Source organism: Centroberyx gerrardi, chromosome 24 (assembly GCF_048128805.1).
Source record: "Centroberyx gerrardi isolate f3 chromosome 24, fCenGer3.hap1.cur.20231027, whole genome shotgun sequence".
In the NCBI taxonomy this organism is placed as follows: domain Eukaryota; kingdom Metazoa; phylum Chordata; class Actinopteri; order Beryciformes; family Berycidae; genus Centroberyx; species Centroberyx gerrardi.
Genome location: NC_136020.1, coordinates 9353389 through 9360811, shown reverse-complemented (window position 1 = coordinate 9360811; position 7423 = coordinate 9353389).

The following is a 7423-nucleotide window of genomic DNA, read 5'->3' as shown; positions in this document are numbered from 1 at the left end:
GGCGAAGAGAAATCTTAAACCCGGAGAGATCCTCTTTCAGGTGGAGGGAGGGATGTCGATGTGGGTTTTGCCCCCCCGCCTCCCTTCCACACACACACACACACACACACATGAGCCTCAACACTCTGGGGGATTTTGCTCCAGAATCGAAGTTTCCACATTAGCCTGCGAGAGGCCGGGCAGACAATCTATGAGAGAATTACATTATAGCGCCAAGTGCGTGTGGAAAAGCTCCTCGCACACTTAGGGCGAGCTAATGAATATGAGAGTGTGGGTGTGTGTCATGGTGGGGGTGGGTGGGAAGGGGGTGTCAGGTCTGAGCGTGCGCCAGTGCTTATTTTCAGACTTATAAACTATCGTTCCATATGAAGTTTTGCACCATATGGACATTTAGAGCTAATGGGTTTAGAGTACTAATGAAAAATGTGTGTTTTATAAGGTTCTGGGGCATTCTGGCTGCTTGAAGAATTATACTAGTTTTACTGAGTTTGCTTTATGCCTCTCCAGTGGCTTGCAGTGATTTATATTCACCCTCCCAACTTTGGTAGAACCAAATTTTTGGGCATTATTTACATTTTGTGCATTTTTCAAAGAAGCGTCACAACACAATAGAGAAAATTGCATGATTGTTATAACAGTAGCAACAAAATAGAACAATGTCAAAACACTTATAACTCTCAGGAAGAATGATACTGCATGCTAATTATGATACACAAGCTAAATCATTTGTGTGCGCGTGCAGACCAATGATTATTGTCTGTGATTATAGATTGTATCACCATTGTTTATATTCTCTCTATCCGTCTGTTTATGTTTACTGGGTGTGTGTGCATTTGTGCTTTGTGCGTGTTTACGTGCCGTTGTTTGTTCATCCCTGTGTGTGTGTGTGTGTCTGTGTGTGTGTGTGCAGAGCGAGGGCTGACTCATCCAGGGTGAGTACACCCTGTTCTATCCCCATCAATCCCGGCCTCATCCTCTCTCTCTCTGCCCCGGGGAGCCGATGAGATCTGCCAAATGGGCATCGCTGCCTGCACTCTGCAGATTCTCGACAAAAGGTTCGACTGACAAAATGCTCCAGCGCTGCCTCAGGTATATTATATAAGACATTGTATACATCCAAAACAAAGCAGCGTTTCACATTGCTACAATGAGGTAGACTTTCTCATCAGGGTCATAGAGGCTAGTTCAGTGCTTTTGGAGAGGAAAAATGTACCAGAGGATACAATGAGCTACCATGATGATATGCAATTTATTTACTTTTTTTAAAACTTTTTTTATCCAGCAAATGTTGACTAAGCAGGCTTGCTCTTTTCCAGCAATGCACTGCAACACATTCATTCACTTCCACACATTCACACCCGAGCGCTGCCCAGTACAGCCACAGTGTTCTGCTGTTGGCCACAGAGCAGCTCCACAGTTGGAGTTGCCTGCAGTGCCTTGCTCAAGGGCACCTCAGCAGTGATTGTTGAAGGAGGGGAGAGTGTTACTCATTCACTTACCCCAGCCACATTTTCCCAAACTAGATCCAAATAGCCTATCCAGTCAATCACCTGCTTCTCTAACCTCTAGGCTTCCTCTAGATCATCCATTTTCGGCGTAACCAAAGACAACAGTATGGGGCACCCGGGTGTAGTGAGTAGGGATACTGTTCTTGAACTGGAGAGGTTCGATTCCCCATGACAGCAAGCACCCGCTCTGCTGAAGTGTCCTTGAGCGAGACCCTGAATCCCTACCAGCTCCAGGGCTGCTGCTCTGTATCTGACCCTGACCTCTGACCTCAATGTTGAGGAGGGCAAGCAAAAAGAGAATTTCCCCTTTAAGACTCAACAGGAGTATCACCAAAAAGTATAACAAGTGCAGTGCTTTGTTATCCAGGAGAAAGTGGTGAGAGATAGTAGCACATAGTAGGTGTGAAGAATGTGTGTGCATCACATACTGTATATCCAATAATATATCTCAATAGACCAATATCCAATCACATCTATTGAACAAGAGGGTGCAGAATCTCTGTATACCTTTTTGTGCGCTAATAGAGGTGTGTGTGTGTGTGCATGAATGTGTGTGTCTGTTGTGTATTTACAGCATTTGTTTGCATCATTCTATTTGTCTGGCTGTATGTGAGTACTGGCACACTATGTATAAATGTATGTATATACGGTCTCAGTGTGTATATATCTAGCTATTTGAAGTGGGAATTTCACAATATCAAATCGCTTTTATCATGACCATACACCAGCAGTACAATAGGAGTGGTATGTGTGTGGATGTGTGTGTGTCTGTGTGTTTGCTCATATTGAACCCTGAGATTGAAATACTCTGATCATTCGTCTCTCTGTCATATCTATCAAATATAACAAAGACACACAATCCCTCCCTTCAGTCTCTGCGGCTTTTCTATTTGTCCCTTTGTGTTGCTGCGGTCAATATTTGTTTCTCTCCCTACCGTTTCTCACCTTCCCGCGTATTAATCTCCTGTCCTTTAAAATATATGACATTTAATTACAAAGGCATTAAGAATTCAGGTTCTGACAATGGGGTAAGGGGGGGGGGGGGTAGATTGAGGGGTCTCATAGCCACAGCATCGCGGCGCGGCACGAGACGAATGGGCTTTGTATAGGTTGCTTCCATTAAAGCCTAATGCGGAGAAATTATAAAGAAAGATTGATTAACGCCGGCCTGAATAGCAGCCATTGAAAATACTATGGAGTCAGATGATTTCTTCAAAGAGCGGCTCTGAGACAAAGGCCCGTGCAGGACGGCAGAGTCCTCTGTGGTGGAACACTCCCTGGTTTAGATTTGCTGGAGGAGCCTCTGGACGCATCATCTCCCTCTTTTCATTTCCTCTCTTTTCTCCCCTTCGCTGATTCAGACGCTGAATTAGAATTCCCATTCAAAGTAGGTCAGCGCCCCCTCTCTCTCTCTCCCTGCTCAGCTTCTACCTCTCTCTCCCTCTCTCTCTCTCTCTCCTTCCCTCTCTATCTCCCTGGCACTGTTCCCTGTGTAATCCCCATCCAAAGCGCTTCTCTAAAAAAAGGGAGAGATGAGACTCGGGTGCTTTGATTCTACTTACTCCGCTTCAAGCTAATTTCTTCTCTCCCTTTATGGCTTTCTTCTTCTGCCGCTTGATGTCTGCTTTGCTCCTCATATCTGCCCGAACCCACATCTCTCCTGTCCTTCCCCTCTTTTTTCCCCCCTCTCTCTGTCCGCCTGCCCGTCTTTCCTCTTTCTCTCTCTCTCTCTCTCTCTCTTCACCCTCTCCCCGGGTTATCCATCACTGTCACTGCACTCCATTGGAAAGCTTCTGAAATTACACATTGCGGTTGACCTCAGCCTACAGCTCTCCTATAGCTGTTTACCATTTAAAATTTGGGCAGTTTAGCTGAAGCACTTATTAATGAGGTCCTGTGTCTTGCTGAAGGACACCTTGACAGGATGCATGGCTGCTGCAGGGATTGAGACTGGGCTCCTCCAGTCATGGGACCACTAACCACTAGGCCACCCTGTCACCCTAGGGCACCCAAGTCTAATCAGATGAGCCTAGCAACTTACATAGTGACCCAGACCACCTGAGGGCCACATCAGGACTTCGTTTTCTCTAAGCATCAAAATATTAAGGCATTTATTTTGGATGCATTTTTCTGAAGAATCATGTTTTCCTACAGAGAGAGATTATAATCATTTTAGCAACAATGCATTCCTGATGAATGACAATTAGGCTGGCAGTTTATCTTACTGTGGCACATTTGTTTCTATCAGTACAGTATAGAACCAGACAATTTAGAAATACCTCTTCGGTTACCTCATCTTGTCTGTCTAACTTGACAGCAATGTCCCATTGGCAACGCTCAGGCTTTTGACCTCAACCCCTGACCTTTGACCTCTCCTAATGACATCACCCAACCTGAGGACATCACTCAACTTCACCTGGCTCTAATGCTAATGCTTCTTCTGCTGCTGCTTTCACTCGCCTTATACAAAGGATATTAGTCCAGCATTCTGCAGCACATAAAGAAAATCTTTCAACCATCCATCAATGGTAGACATTTTAGAAATTACCTCTGCTTGTGCTTTAATGGTAAGGAGGCATTGTGACTTATGGCTCTCTCTGTTGATAATCAATTAGTCGATAAAGATGGACTAAATCAAAATACTCTCTCTCTCTCTCTCTCTCCCTCTCTCTCCCTCTCTCTCTCACTCTCTCTTGTCTTCTTGATTTGTTCCAATCAAAGTGCTCTGTCAACACTGGATCAAGCGAACGTGTGCCTAATTGCATCGTGGGACAAAACCCGATAATCCGTTTTAATTACCAAGAACAAAAGCTAAACGCGCTCACTTCAAGGTGACAGGGGACGATCCTCAATGGGCCTGTCACCATGGCACTAGCTGCATGGCTGCGGACAGGACCGACCCCCTATAGCACACACCTGCCATGGCAGCGTGAGCCTCTGTGGTGGGAATACTCTTCAGCCTCACAGATGCCACCAGATTCTGCACACAAAAAAAAAAGGATTAGCTTGAAGCCGGTCTAAGTGATATATTCTGTGTCCGCTTGTGAAACACAGTTTAACATTTAACTCAGACACCTCAGTTACAGCTGCAGACGGAAACAAAACAGCTGTCAAATGCCTATAAAGAAATAAGAATGCATTTGTTCCATTGTGACTGCGACAGGTTTTCTTGTCGGCCCTCTCTTTGATGGTAGGCACAAATTGCGGAGCGTTCCCTTAAGGCACCAGCGCTACAAAGCTGAGCTTTATCTTTTACAAACATATGCTGTCGTTTCTCCTGAGTATTGCTACATATGGTTGGGTTTCCTTGGCTGGCCAGACTGGTGAATAGGCTGTTCCTGATGGACGAACCACCCCTAACGCAGGGCTCTGTGTGTGTGTGTGTGTGTGTTTGGCGGTGCGCAGGTAATATCTGGTGTCTTGGCCCTGTTTTGTACTCCATCGATCTATTAACTGCGATGCATAAAAGTACAGTTGTCTTTCCTATACCCCCACATGCATGCAATTTGTCCTGCAGTGTGTATTTCAAAACACTCATAAAATGATTTCTGGTAAAAGTAATACCGCAAGGTTTGTTGTTAAAGCAGCTAACCATGTTCGCACGTGCCTTGTGTCTAGCAAAGCATTTCTTAATATTGTAAACACATTCCTTCAAGCAACACTCCTTTAAGGAATATTCCTTCAAGTAGCTTTCCTTTACGCAACTCTTAAGCTGTATTGTTTGTCTTATCTGGTCTTCTAATGAAAGCAGATTAGAGTAGATTGTTGACCCTGAGAGACTGTGCACCAATAAAACATTAATTGCAACCAGAGGACAGATGAATAGTTGTTTGTCCAAAATAGCTCCACAATAAGCTCTGACCGCATAAGCACTGCAATAATTTTTTATTATGTTATTTTACTGTAACTAATAAATCCACAGGGTCAGGAGTGCCTAACATCTAAGTCTAAACTTTTGCTTTTCACTTTTGAGGAATGCTAGATGCGAGTATTCCCTTCATTATGCCAGCATGTAGAGACATAAAGCTGTTTTTGTTCTTTTCTCACTACAGAATAGGGAATTGGAACAAAATGTCTATTTATTAAAGCTATGTGAATACCGTTGGATTAACCTGCAGAAATTCAGCTCGTACAAATAAAAAAATGTCCTGGGTTTATGACACATTCACAATGCCTTTTCTTATCTCAGTGTTGGGGCTAATAATGTGCGTCTCACTGAAATTCCACTTATGGATTCGCAACATTGTGTAGCTCATGTATTATACAACATAGGCATTCACTTGGATGTGTAAAAACATCCACGCTTTGTTAACTTCCTTGTTTCTCTCTCTTTGATAGCGTTAGATATTATGTAAAGTTTTGGCGCCAGGCAGTTGTGTTCTTGGATAATTAGATGTTTTCTCATATCTTTTATATAATATCCCCACAGATAACGTTCAAGACATTCCTTTATAGTCTAAGGGGATTGTTTTTGCAGCTTATAGCTCGAGAACTAAGTTTGCCTGGTGGGGAAATAAATTAATATTGGAAACCGTCTTTCCGCGCCGCGCTACATCTCCGGCGAGAGGCTTAGTGTTTGCCTTAGATGAAAATATTTCAACACACTTGATTTCCCACAATCAAAGAGCTTCTGGAGGAGAGGCGGTGGAATGCCAGTGCCTTAGCCAATTACAATCAGCTGTCTTTCTGTTTTCACACTTTCATCATCCACTTATTCGGGTACTGGCACACATGCTAGAACACACACACACACATGCACTGACACGTGTGTGACTGCACGCGCACACACACACATACACACAAACACACATACATACACTGACACACACATATCTCTCATTAAAGAGGAAGCAGTACCCCTCGCTCTGGCAAATACGTGTAATTTTTTGTAATTTTAGCAGTGCTGACTGAGCCCAAATCAATGGCTGAACCCAAATCCAAATTCAGCAGCGAACAGAGCGCTAATCTTCAAAGACCCAGCTCTGTTACACGTGAAGGAGGCATTTTACGCTCCACTAACCTGTTTTCTGCCTACATGATATCACGTGGTAGGAAATACCCTCGTAAATACAGAGGGCTCAACTCCGGCTGGACACGGGGACAAGGAGCCCTGTTCTTGTGGGTGATGACAGATTTAGTCTAGACGGAGGCTGTGTGTGGCGGCCGTGGGAGGTGTGTTTATACCTACACTACGACAAATGTGTGTGTGTGTGTGTGTGTGTGTGTGTGTGCTTGCGTGATGTTGTATATGGCCAACGTACAACTCAAGTTGTTGAAGGGTGTTTTTACTTGTGTGCACACCTTATTAATCATAGTCATAGTTTTCACTAGCAACCTTGCATCAACTAACAGACAAAAGTAAAACCCACTTGATAACCCGCTAAACCATGGCTAGACACTCATAGGCTTATGTATTATAGTGCTTAGACACACACACTAACTATCTAGTTGAGAGAATCAGTATATTAGATCATTGTTTTTCCAAGGAGAAGTGGTCATTGAAATGAGGGTTCAGTGTATCATCTTCTCCAGAACATACATTTGTGGTGCATGTCACTCTGTCAGGGGGGTTAAAATGATGTAGGGTGTGTGGGGTGTGATCCTTTTGAGATTCAGTTGTAATGTAATCCTTGTGTTTGTGTGTGTGTGTGTGTGTGTGTGTGTGTGTGTCCCTGATCAATGCTGCCCTGAGTTTTTATCATAGCCTTACCAGGTAAATACCCCCGGCAGCGTATGTGTGTGAGACACACACATACACATACACAGAAAACAGACCTTCAGCCCTCCTTCTATAGACTTCCTCTTGGGACAGACACACACACACACACACACACACACACACACACGCACTAGAACTTGGCTAGAGCAGTGACAAATATCCCACTACAGAGAGGACATCTTGTCCTTCTGTTACA